The sequence below is a fragment of the Melopsittacus undulatus genome, chromosome Z (genome assembly GCF_012275295.1).
Source record: "Melopsittacus undulatus isolate bMelUnd1 chromosome Z, bMelUnd1.mat.Z, whole genome shotgun sequence".
Lineage (NCBI taxonomy): Eukaryota > Metazoa > Chordata > Aves > Psittaciformes > Psittaculidae > Melopsittacus > Melopsittacus undulatus.
In genome coordinates this window covers 5,463,411-5,476,975 of record NC_047557.1, presented here as the reverse complement: position 1 = coordinate 5,476,975, position 13,565 = coordinate 5,463,411, and the positions used below count along the sequence as shown (strand labels likewise).

General features: G+C 37.7%; 1 protein-coding gene and 1 non-coding gene across 2 annotated transcripts in view; one reads left to right on the top strand and one right to left on the bottom strand.

Moving 5' to 3' along the window:
• The window catches only part of RIT2 (Ras like without CAAX 2), a 201,488-nt gene that overhangs the window by 45,542 nt on the left and 142,381 nt on the right, over positions 1-13,565 (bottom strand). The window lies entirely within an intron of this gene.
• On the top strand, positions 12,108-12,190 carry LOC115946947 (U4 spliceosomal RNA). The gene has a single exon (XR_004080954.1). It is a non-coding gene; the product is annotated as a U4 spliceosomal RNA (small nuclear RNA).

Here is a 13,565-nt window from a genome sequence, read left to right as displayed (position 1 = left end):
TGGATTGCCACCATTCCTGAAGAACTCCTACGAGACTTTCACGGTGCTTGAGAATATAAGCATGCTCCACTGAGTTATTTGGGATCAGAATCAAATCACAATTTTGTTTCTTTGCTGGGACTACTGAAAAGAGGAAAGCAAGGACCTAAGCTTAAGAGCTTTTGCTGAGATGCTGTACCTCCTGATTATAGATATACAATTCTAGGGGCCTAAACAAGAGTACAAGGAGATATCTGATGATGTGAAGAAAGGAATTCATTTACTGAATCCAAGCAGTCTTGAATCTGGCCCTTAATGAAGACCTACCTGCAAAAAATAATTTAGTTTTATCCTCTGATCACTGCTAGCAAATCAGTCATAAGCAGACTTTCAGAGTTGTACTTTGTATTACAGAAAATATTCCTGATTTCTAATTTTTGCAGTTTAATTTACATTCACTGAGACAGCAGTCAGTCAGCTGTATAATACAAACTGCATTTACTGCTGCTTCATACGTACACATTCCTCCTCTTGCAGTCAAAGAATACTGATGAAAATTATCCCTGGGACATGGTTTCCACAGGCAGCACATGGATTTTTATACAGGCAATATTTAACTATTCCTTGTGATCCTGGCTAGGATCCACTCCTAAGTGTGTGGATGGTCAGAATGAAAAATAGAATCCAAAAGTAATCATGAAAAGGACTACGATTTTGGTAATATAAAACTGGATTAAGAATCTCTTCCTTACAAAGAGAAAGACAATAGACATACTGTTGTAGGAATATAGCAATACACATCACAGATCTTCCTAAAATCAGTTCATGTACCCTGTCTTGATAGGTGCTTAGATAATTCCAAAGTAGGTACACTGCTCTAAATTAAAAGAATGTGCAACTTCTTGATTCCCTCAAAAATTAATTTTTAGACTTTTACCTATTCTAATATTAGCCACAAACAGTAGACTAAATCAAGTGACAATCCTATTGCTAATACTGCTTTAGAGGTCATGTTTCTAGATGCCAAGAGCCTATTACCCTGATTCTTTAGGTATATACCATTCACGTATTCTTTGTTCAAGTTGGTGTTTATAACCCGTTGTGGTTTGAAAAACTTAATCAAGATCAGTTGCCTGAATAAGTGCTATAAATTAAGGGTTACAATGTCCCATATCGAAAAAGGCAAAAAAAGTTATCTTCCTCTTTCCATCTTTTTCACTAAGCAGTAGGATTGTTGAAGACTGGTCAGAATGGATGAATCTGGACTTCAGAATATGACAACACCTCTGATTGCTGTCTCTCCCATCCTTTTGCTTTCTTATGATTAATCTGCTATTATGTTATTATGAAGGGGTAACGGGTTGAAACTTAAACAGTAGAGGTTTAGACTGGATATAAGGAAGAAATTCTTTCCTGTTAGGGTGGTGAGGTACTGGAATGGGTTGCCCAGGGAGGTAGTGAATGCTCCATCCCTGGCAGTGTTCAAGACCAGGTTGGATGAAGCCTTGGGTGATATGGTCTAGCGTGAGGTGTCCCTGCCCATGGCAGGGGGGTTGGAACTAGATGATCTTGAGGTCCTTTCCAATCCTAACTATTCTATGATTCTATATGATTCTATGAATAGTCAGTTTACTTCTAGACATGAAGCTTGGAGTGACACCAGTCTGAATCATTTTACCCTGGGGTAGTGCTATCATCTGTTCCACCATTACCGACATTGCCTAAATTGCTTGAACATATTTATGAACAGCTAACGGATAGTATTGTAAGGAATAATGTTTTGGCTAGACATAAATCTGATATTAGACCTCATTTAATGATAAATATGTTAATAGCTTTATGCATGATTTGTTTGTACCTCTACACAATGCTCAGTGGCAGGCAGTACTGTTGGTGAATAACAGTATCTTCTTAACATTAGATTCAGATGACTGTGACCCTTGATTAAAATGCATTAAACTTTCTGCCTGTGCTATTTCCTTGTTGGGGATTGATTAAAGATATTATGATGTGCTTTCTTGGGTAGGGCTGAATAACTAGTAACTGATGGAACCGTCCTCTTTGGAACGGTGATATTCGTGAAATTGACTGATCATAGTTTATGGACCTCAGTCCTTCAACTTTTACTCAGTAAAGAAGAACTTGGTCCCACAAAGCCTACAGAACTTCTCCCATGAGCAGCTTCTGATAGCTTATCCACCAATTTACTCTCTGCAATTAAGAACTAACAAAGTTTTGTGTCTGAGCAATATATGCATTTGATAACCTTTAAATATTTCAACAAAGGATCTACAACTCTTTAAGGAAAAAATCCTTTGTTTGTTACTCCTCATGAAGGTAAATTGTCCTTATAGTGCCTGCAAGATTCTCCAGTGCATTAGCTCAGTCAGGACCTATCAATTCATAGATTCATAGATTCATAGAATCATAGAATAGTTAGGATTGGAAAGGACCTCAAGATCATCTAGTTCCAGCCCCCCTGCCATGGGCAGGGACACCTCACATTAAACCATATCACCCAAGGCTTCATCCAACCTGGCCTTGAACACTGCCAGGGATGGAGCATTCACTACCTCCCTGGGCAACCCACTCCAGTACCTCACCACACCAACAGGAAAGAATTTCTTCCTTAGATCCAGTCTAAACCTCTGCTGTTTAAGTTTCAACCCGTTACCCCTTGTCCTATCACTGCAGTCCCTAATGAATAGTCCCTCCCCAGCATCCCTATAGGCCCACTTCAAATCCTGGAAGGCTGCTATGAGTTCTCCACGCAGCCTTCTCTTCTCCAGGCTGAACAGACCCAACTTGCTCAGCCTGTTTTCATATGGGAGGTGCTCCAGTCCCCTGATCATCCTTGTGGCCCTCCTCCGGACTTGTTCTAACAGTACCATGTCCTTTTTATGTTAAGGGCACCAGAATGGCACACAATACTCCAAGTGAGGTCTCATGAGAGCAGAGTAGAGGGGCAGGATCACCTCCCTAGGCATGCTGGTCACACTCCTCTTGATGCAGCGCAGAATACGGTTGGCTTTCTGGGGTCTAAGTGCACTCTGCTGGCTCATGTTCATTTTCTCATTGACCAACACCCCCAAGACCTTCTCTGCAGGGCTGCACTGAATTTCCTTTTTGCCCAAACTGTAGCTGTGCCTGGGACTGCTCCGATCCAGGTGTAGGACCTTGCACTTGGCATGGTTAAACTTCATGAGGTTGGCATCAGCCCACCTCACAAGCGTGTCAAGGTCCCTCTGGATGGCATTCCTTCCCTCTAGCGTATCAACTGAACCACACAGCTTGGTGTCACCGGCAAACTTGCTGAGGGCACACTCAATCCCACTGTCCGTGCCACTGACAAAGATGTTGAATAAGACTGGTCCCAACACTGATCCCTGAATGACACCACTTGTTACTGGTCTCCAGCTGGACACTGAGCCATTGACCACACCTCTTTGCGTGTGGCCATCCAGCCAGTTCTTTATCCACCGAGTGCTCCTCCTATCAAATTGATGTCTCTCCAATTTAGAGACAAGGATGTCATATGGGACGATGTCGAATGCTTTGCACAAGTCCAGGTAGATGACATCAACTGCTCCACCCCTGTTCATCATCTTTGTAGCCCTGTCATAGAAGGCCAAACTCTTCTTGAGTAAAAGGAACAAGTTTGTATGAACCATGCCAGTTGGCCTTCAAGCCAGCAATCAGAGCATGGCCTCCAATAAATTTATTAATTAAAATTACATATTTATATATATATGTATATACATTCCACTATATATTTACTTCACCTTGAATTTCACATCTATGTGTTATGTTGGAATAGCAGCTGAAACCTCTCGCAGTTCTTCAGACAGACAAGGAGCTTATGCATTTTCTTTCACATGGACTTGAAAAGCTACGTTAAGGTGATATTACCTGCTATCCTCCAAGCACTGGTAGATTCTACATAAGTAATAAATTTCTAGATCTTCCTAGAACAGGTTTCCCTAGGAAGCTGTGAATGCTCCATCCCTGGCAGTGTTCAAGGCCTGGTTGGACAGGGCTTGGAGCAGCCTGGTCTAGCAGGAGGTGTCCCTGCCTGTGGCAGGAGGTGTCCCTGCCTGTGGCAGGGACTTGAACTGGATGAACTTTAAGGTCCCTTCCAACACAAACCACTCCATGATTCTATGTGAGTTTACTTAGGAGCCAACATGGCTTCAACTTCCTCTGTTAGCACTGACTGGTACAGTGCATTTCTATTACACTTCTAAGACTCTGCAACTTTACAGTGTCTTCATTCATATCAGGACAGCTTGCCTCCCATCTGTCCTGTAACTTGGTTATGAGCAATATATACCTATGACTTACATGTATATTAAGTGGAGAACTTTAATGTAATGGCCATTATGTAATTTCCTGTAGTATGACTGTATCTGTAATGTGTGACATAAAGAACAGTGTGTTCCCTGATTATCTATAAGGTAAAATCAATCTTTTTTTTTCCCCACCACTCATGTATTAAATATAGTAAGCCTAGCTGCAGGCAAATGATAGGAGAAAAACATAATATACAGGCTGTTAAAATGTTCTGCTTTCTGTTGACCTTCTTTCCTAGTTATTGTAATTGAGTAAGGTTCTGGGATGAATCCTGGTAATATCAGAAAAATAGAACATAATGGTCCTCTTGACATATCATCTTATTAGAAAACCATCAAATGACAGTGTTTCTCACCAAGAATAATACTTGTTAATATTTTCACCACAGAGATAAAGGACCAAATGCACTGCAGAGAAACGACATCCTGGAGCTCAGAACTCAGGCAACATAAAAGCAAATGCTTTTACAGGCCAAAAGTTTTAACTATGCTAAGCCCTTCTGCTACCATGGCTTGCAGTCTTAGTTTTCGTTTAATTTTGCAAGATTGCTGCACAGGCATAACATTGCCTGATCCTGATGCGCGCTTAAATGTGATCCAATTTTATTCCTAGCTCTGTTGAATAGAGTCATCTTTGACTTTGCATGCAAAGAATAAGGCACTGAATTCCCATGTACTACTTTCCATGCCCAGGAACAGTCAATCAAGCCATACAATACTAAAAGAGGGTAAATGTCCTCTGCACACTGTCATAATTCACCAAATACATCAGGCAATAAAATCCTGTGATAATTCACTTTTCATGACAAGCCTTGTAATGAGAAGTGAAAATGGGACAAATTCATCTATTCATCTGACATAGATTGCAACTAGAAGAAGAAAAACTAGCCAAGAATTAACCCATTCAAGTAATGATCACACAGCTGAAAACAGATGTTTCTCCTTGGCATTATTGTTGGTGGTGGTTCTTGATTTTGTTTACCTTTTTTTCTATCAAGTACCTCTTCAGCAGCATGACTAGAGAGCAGCAGCTACAAATGAGCAAAAAGAAACTTTTGAAAGTGTCTACTCAGCTCATACCTATTTTAATGGGACAGAAGAATAATAATCCACACTTCCACTGAATTTGGATGTATAATTGAACCACTGCTTAATAGATATTTCTCCTTTAAAGGAACCTGACTTCCTATTTTAGAATTTTTAACTCACTAAATTCATATATGTTCAGCTGTCACAAACAGATAACTCCTCCCCCTTATGGAAACACTATAGGTACAAAACATAACACATTTAATTATGAACTGCAAGGTAATAAGAAAATGAAGGGAATTAATCCCATTTTCAAAAAGATGGTGCCACAATCCAAGTGCCTATAGCCACATCCAAAGATTAATGCAGTTTTAATTCTTGGGCAGATGATGGGATAGAATGCTGGAAACCCGCAGATATGAGTAATGCAAATTCTTTGCATATTTGCAAAAGCCATGCAGGATACTGTTGAAAGAAGGCCAATTCTGAAACCTTTGCTGTTTCCAGTATTTAAAGAGTCTCTTGGGGAGTCTCAAGTGAATGGAGGGGTTTCTGCACCTTGACTTTTATAAATACGAAGCCTAAGTATCTTAGAAATCTCAGGAGAATAGAGTGGAATGGTGGCTCAACTACATGAAAAAATATATAAAAGCAGACAGCTTTTAATAAAAAGCTTAATACAAATATTAAGAATATGACATTGCTGACATGTTCTGGAAAACTACATCATGTAGTATCAAAGTGACCTCTGCCCATCTTGTCACACCATATCAGCTTTTCTTTTGTTACTGTGTCTGTTGACAGCACATTGTGTGATGAAGTACGACATAATATGAAGGACAATATGAAATGAAAAGGGAACCTTTTGTGACATGTATTGCATTAAAATGCCAATAATACAAGTAACCAATAACATGTTGATCTCTGTGGAATGCCAGAATGAATGCCTCACATTGTTACACAGAAACATGTGTTTACAGATTTGAGTTAAAATGAGTTTTCAAGTAAATGGACCAGTATCCCATTATTCTGAATGAAAGTGAGATCATCTTACACTGAGGATCATTTTCTCTCACAATATATGTCATTCTGTTCTCTTGTATGGTGTGAGTACTGAGATCTATTCCCTTGTCAAGAGAGAATGAAAGTGATTTGGCATCTATTGTGATATGTACAAGAAACTTCTGAAGGAAAACCACAGTAAAAAGTCTCCCACTCTCTGGAGAGGTGGAGTTCTCAGAGGAGCAAAGCAACCCACTTTCACAGCCAGTTTAAAAGGAGTCTTTAGCTGGGAAGGCTTATGGACATGAGAATAAAAGAAGAACATGGCAGAGGAAGCAGTATGTAAAAAAGGGAAGGAAAAGGTGGGCCCAAAGCAGCAGTAAGAAGAATGAAAAGAGATTAAGATTTACTAGTAAAAATGATAAATAATAATGAAAGAATATATGATGGAGGTGAGAAACCATGGGAAAATGTGGTTGGAAGCAAAGAGTTCACACAAAAGCACTTATAGAATCATAGAATAGTTAGGATTGGAAAGGACCTCAAGATCATCTAGTTCCAGCCCCCCTGCCATGGACAGGGACACCTCACACTAAACCATATCACCCAAGGCTTCATCCAACCTGGTCTTGAACACTGCCAGGGATGGAGCATTCACTACCTCCCTGGGCCCATTCCAGTACCTCACTACCCTAACAGTAAAGAATTTCTTACTTATATCAAGACTAAACCTCTGCTGTTTAAGTTTCAACCCGTTACCCCTTGCCCTATCACTACAGTCCCTAATGAATTAAAAAAGAAAAGAAAAAGAGAAAGATGGAATATTCATAAGATAAAAAAGGACTCTGGTGACATACAACCCATTGGTTACTATTGCAGCTGATACAATTCATCACATCTCTGTAACAGCAAGGAATACATGATTTTTAATTTCTGTGTTTCTTGACTATGAAACAGAACACTGGGACAGAATATTCTGTCATTAAATACTACATTTATTACTAGAAGAATTTTTTTCTAGGTTTTCCTGACACAGCCCACCAGAAAACTGGGGGATTTGTTTGTTTTGTTGGGGTTGAGGGTGTTTATTTTTTTCTTTATATAACATCTCTTCTAGATATGGCTATCTAATTTTATTCCTAAAGTTACACTACAAAATAAACAAAGATACTTACTATGTGGCACAACTGAACATCGAATGTTAAAAAGCTCACTTTAGCCTATGAAGACACTGAGTAAGTCCCTTGGAGAAAAATTCAGTCAGGACTAGTAAGCACAAAAATTTCACCTCTGGCTCAAAAAGCTTTTAGGCCAGAAGCTGCTTGAGGCTTAGACTGTGTCCTAAAGAAAAGGTCATTATCTGTTTTCCTGACCTCCCTTGGATGTCTTGGTGGGCAATGTCAAGGACCAAATGCTGGAGGAGTGTGATCTGCCTCACAAAGACACATCACTGGGGCTCTGTCACAGGAAGAAATGGTTAAGTTGCAGTTAAGAATTAAGTCTAAATAAGCAAGACTACTCAGTGCTTTGAATTGTTTAGTCTTAGAGGAGAGACTAAATTTTTTGTGGCCTACAAATTTTCTCTGTATTTCTCATCCTCACAGTTTTGTTTATTTTACATCAGGTCTGAGATCTCTATATTTTGATATGTAGGGATACATATGGTATCATTCTACGACTTTTATTTTTTGTATTTTTCTACCACTGCTTGAAAAAATGAAGAAGGAATTAATTTAAAATTGTATTTCTCTGTATTTTGCTTTATATGTGCACTTAACATTATCTTGCATATATTCTTCTTAAGGCAACTTTCCAAACTTCATTAACTAAAACTGTCATCTTTATATATAAAACATTTTTCAGAAGTCCTTTCATATTTGCAGCATCAGTCGAACTATTTATCAAACCAAGAATGGATCCCTTTCATGTCAATGAAATTGGCATTCATTTCTTTTTAACAGACTCTATGAGCAACCAAAGTAATAATGTTTTAGGAAATGGATTTTCTGTAAATTGTTTTCTACTAAGTTTCAGTTTCAGGCAACAGATTTATTCATGTGATATTTTTTTCGTTTCCTTTGTTGAAGATTTCTTTTTATCAATCAATTATTATTTATTTAATAATTCATTTGACCTAAGCAGGCATGATCTAAAAATCCTCCCTCTTCCAATTAAGGAGCTAGTTATGATTTGTAAGTACACTCACTTTACTTTCTGGATTCTTTAATTCTTCATAAAGGAAACAAAGATGTTTATAATAGGACATTTCATAATGACTTTGGCAATACCTTTTGACAAGCTGTAACTGTAGTTCTGTAGTTTTATTTTTTGTTTTGTGAATTAATCTTCTCTAGATGAACAAGAAGTGAAGGTGATGAAAATATATCAGTCACTGTAAAAGTACTATGGAGAAGCAGAGCATACTTTTGCTGCGACATTCCCTTAGAGGAAGGCCCCTTTATTTTGCATTTTAAAGCAAGATAATGTGGACTATTGTAACTTCTCACTCTGAAGAAAAAATAAATGGTTCTGAACTGGAGAAAAGGAAGGAACATATTTATTCGTGTGAGTTCTGCTCCTCTAATTTTTCAAAGGTATCCTGAGCAGTGTGGTAGATCTCTACTTCTCCTTTCCCTAAGAAGTTAAATTTTCCCTGCAGCTGTAGATTTCAAACCAAAGCATTGGTAGCTCTTTCTTAGCATGCACAAATCCCCTCCAGTGACTGAGAATTATGTTTCTACCAAATACACTGACTTAAAAGCACTCAGAAGGAAATAAACCCACACTGAATGAAAGAACTGGAGAACAGCCAATCTATTCAACTTCTAATATGGAAACAGCACTGCAATAGCACCTGCAGGGTGCAGCCCAAGCCAAAGTTTCTTTTTCACCTTAGGCCCTTTAAGCACATATAGTATGCTAAGCTGTGTATGTTATTTCAATTCTTATTGGTTAACATGCAGCGAAATAAAGAATTACTTTACATACTTTCAAAGTTGTATGATGGAGAATAATTGTCTATGGCTGCTGAACAGGTTAAGTGGTAGAAATGAGAATAAATAATGCTCCCTAATCATGTAATCCAAATGTTACAATTTTTACTTTAATACTTTCCTCTAGTGCTTATCTTCACTGAATTGCCTGTACAGTCTCTCTCTCTAAATACAGAAGGAATAGTTTCTTGTTTTTCTCTTCCTTATTTCCTTCATATTACAATAATGAAGCAACATTATTGCTGGCCTCAAGCTGCAAAAGACAGGGATATATACAGGCCCTATGAGCATAATGAGTTTTAAAAACACAATTTAGTTTTGAGGCTCCCGTTTTGCATCATTAAGAACTATCACTTGGGTGGCATCATCTAATCAATGTCCCTCTCCAAATTCTAATTAGTATTGTAACTGAAAGTAGCAAACTCAAGTCATCATAAAACTCAATCATCCAAGATCCCATTTTTGTAAAGCTATAAAATAGATGGTTGTTTTTCTTCTATGTGAAGGTATCAGATGAAACTTCAGTAAGAGCCTGTAGGTGCTTTGAGCAACTTGTTTTACTCTTTTTAAAGGAGCCTTTTCATTTTGCACTTTTTCAAAATTAAAGTGGCAATGAAGGCAGTCAGATTGACAAGCCTGGAATCTGATTTTCCTTCTTCTCTAAATTGTCCCCCATCAGCAGTTCTTCCACTGAAGGCAATAGAAGTGCTCCCAAGACTTACCAGGGGAAGAGTCAGGCCCTTCATTTTTTGTGCTGTTATAGCATATCCAGTGAAATTTCCTCTTGTTGCCTTACATCACTGTTTCAGAGCTATAAGGTAGTGAATGGCTGCCCTGACTTTGCTGTTTACTTCCCTCTTTGTTTATCTGGCCTTTTGGATTCTCTGAGGACAAATGAACTTGCAAGAATGATTTCTATACAGCCAATCTGTTAAAAGGGACTCTCCCTTAAAACTTTGATGGTATTATCATCCTATTTCATATTAGTTAATGATGCACCATCAAATTCTTTTCTGTGGGATTACAGAGTTCAGTGATCTCTAAGTATCCTATGCTATTCTCTTTTAATTCTTTTTTGATTAAGTGGGATATAATTTCAAATTTTTAAATGCTATTTTGGGGCTTTAAAGGGTATTTCTTTGTTTTTTTTGTTGGGTTTTTTGTTTTTTGTTTTGTTTTTCTTTTTTGCTGTAGTTACACACAGACACAGGCATTATACCTATTAAAGTATATACAGCTAACAGCATACTAAAATGTGTGAGATCTCATCTGATGTCCACTGTACACAGAGGAAATATTCCCTGCTACTGCAGCAGCAGATGAGCAAAAATGTGTTGATTAGAAACCCCTACATATATTGAAGTACTTTGAAAGGACATTATAAATTTCAATCTAAACCAGGGATGGTGAAAAAAAACCCAGCTAATCACGAGTTTCATAGCTCTACCAGACATGGAAACAGCAAACATGATCATGGTATAATTTAGTAATTGGTGTAACGTATTTGAGCTTGACTGTGAAGCTGCTTACTATGAGACACAGGGTATGACGAAAGTCAGTGGAATTCCTTTCAATTACTTTGATGAGCTTTCTGTCAAGTTCATAATATTTACAGTGTTTGAAATGACATGATTTAGGCATAGCTATAGCCAATCAGAAAATGTGACTTTTTTCCAGATAAATTTCAAGAGCAATGTTTTTTTTTTGGTAAACACTATTTGTGGAAAATCCAATTTATCAAAATAATAAAAATAGAATTATTTTCACATTTTGATGTACAATTTTGTAAGTAACAATATTGCGAAAGGAAATGAACAGTTTAAAAGAAGCTAGTTGAATCCTCAGTGACTGTAAAAAAATCCAGCTCAAGCAGAAATATATCAATGATACTTGCTATTGTAACAAGCAGCAAACTATCAAATAAGCATATTGACAGGACACGGCCCCAAATGAACTATTAATATCCAAGGGAACATTTGTTATGGGGTTAGATAGCTTTTAAAATGATCTCTGAGCTTTTCACTTATTCTCTGGGCTATATATGTGAATAGATACTGCTTCTTCCAAAACCAATTGTGTTTTTCTGGCTGTCACTCCCTAAAGACACCCTTTGTCTTAAACCATCTGCAGTTGCAGAGGGCACCAGACATGGGTGTGTGTAGGTGCGCAGCTAGTAGGAGCGGTTAATGGGATTTTCAATTTCCTTTTCAATTTTTTCTTTTTCCACTTTAGGAATCTAAATAATTGAAAAACTTTTGTGAATTACAAATCCCATTGAATTCCCTGTATACAATAATCATTTAATTATTCAAGCCTTTCTACTGTTATCATTAATGTAGTAGTTGGAATTTATTTTGTACTGTGTACACTGTCTACCTTCCTAAGAGAAGGAAAATATATTTTTTCACATTTTTTCTGCACTTTTCTATTATTTTTTTTTTTCAAACAGAAGAGTAGTTAGAATCTTCCTCAAGATTTCAGAAGAACTAACCCTTATCATTATCCAGAAAACTAAGCCTATTTATCAAAGTTCAGTTATTTAGAAATGTGGCAGGGGTGCTGTTAATGCCTGCTTTCTGAGCATCAGGGAATAGAGTGTCACAGGGTGGAGTTTTTGAACTGATACATCTTCTTCAGTTGGCAAATGCTGTCCACATATGGCAAAAAGTGACAACAAAGGAAAAAACATCCTCTGAGTCAGAGGATATGTTAGTACTTCTTAGGAGAGTGTTTTTTCATGTCTTTGTCACATCACAGGTTTGCTCAGTAGTAGCATCATAGCCAATGAGGTTAATCTGAGACTTGATTATTGCTAATTGAAAACTTATCCCAATTTGGGTTCAAACGTAAACAGGGGAAGTTTAGATTGGATATAAGGAGGAAGTTCTTTCCTGTAAGGGTGGTGAGGCACTGGAATGGGTTGCCCAGGGAGGTTGTGAATGATCCATCCAAGACAGTGTTTAAGGCAGTGTTCAGTGTTCAAGTTCGATGACGTCTTGTGTGACACGGTTTAGTGTGAGCTGTCTCTGCCCACGGCAAGGGGGTTGGAACTGGATGACCTTAAGGTCCTTTCCAACCCTAATTGTTCTATGATTAAATGACAGTGAATTAAAACCACTTAAAACATTGTAAGATTCTATTAATTTCTGAAAATTAAAACCTTAGCAAAAGAATAAAGAAATCCCATTGCCAGAACTACATGACATGGTCTTGATCTCCCAGTGGTCCGAGAGGGAGGTTTTTGTAAAGAAGAAAAAACGAAGGAAAACAGAAAAGGCACCTTCTTCTTTGATATGTAAAACAGCTAAGATACTTTGTTTTGCAAAACAGTAAAAAAATTGAAGTCAATTTTGTTTTCCAGATCATCAAATAGTCTAGCTTCAGTCAATTCACTTATAGAACTTTTTGTTCAAAATATGTTTTCCTTTATATACTGTTATTCTTCAAGCGTACAGAACCTTCTCTTTTGTCTTTTTCTTAAGCACAGACACCATGTTTATCTTTTTCAAGATACTGACTAAAACCCCCTTTGCACCAGACCTGCAATTTTATCTTCCATTTCATTCTGAATTCTAGGATGTACATTGTCCAGTTCTGAGGTAAGGATATTTTATTTTTTAAGATTTAAGACTATGACAACTTTCACTTCTACTCCATCACCTCCTGCAAACATCTTACTATTGCTCATTTTCAACACAATCTCCTTTAAAACATAAACAAGACATAAGTTTAACTTCAGGGCCACAGTTCAACAGCATATTGTGTCAGACACAGCCTCTGTGAGTGGCTGATTCGCTTCATCCTTCCACATTCTCCTGTCATTTATCTTGGGTTTGTATTTTTTCCTATTTACTTTGATTTCTTTTTTTAAGATCTAGCAAATACAGCTTTTGGTGATTCTCCCGCTATTTGCTTCTTGGCCTCTTCTCACTGATTCCAGAATAGATTCTCATTTCTGAATTAGTTTTTTTAATTAGGTATGTCTCTCTTTTCCTCTGAGCAACCTCTGTTGCTCCTTTTTGAGCCTGAAGAAATCCCAAGCTTTCCCCGTGTCTTTTAGGCAGCTAGGTTTGATGTTTGGCTCTCAGTATTGAGCTATTTCTGACAAACCTGGTAAATGCATATGGCTGATGTCACAGTCTCACAGAGACCGTATGGATGCAGAAGCATTATGCTTATTTATCTTCCTACTGATGAACGCATGCACCTCATT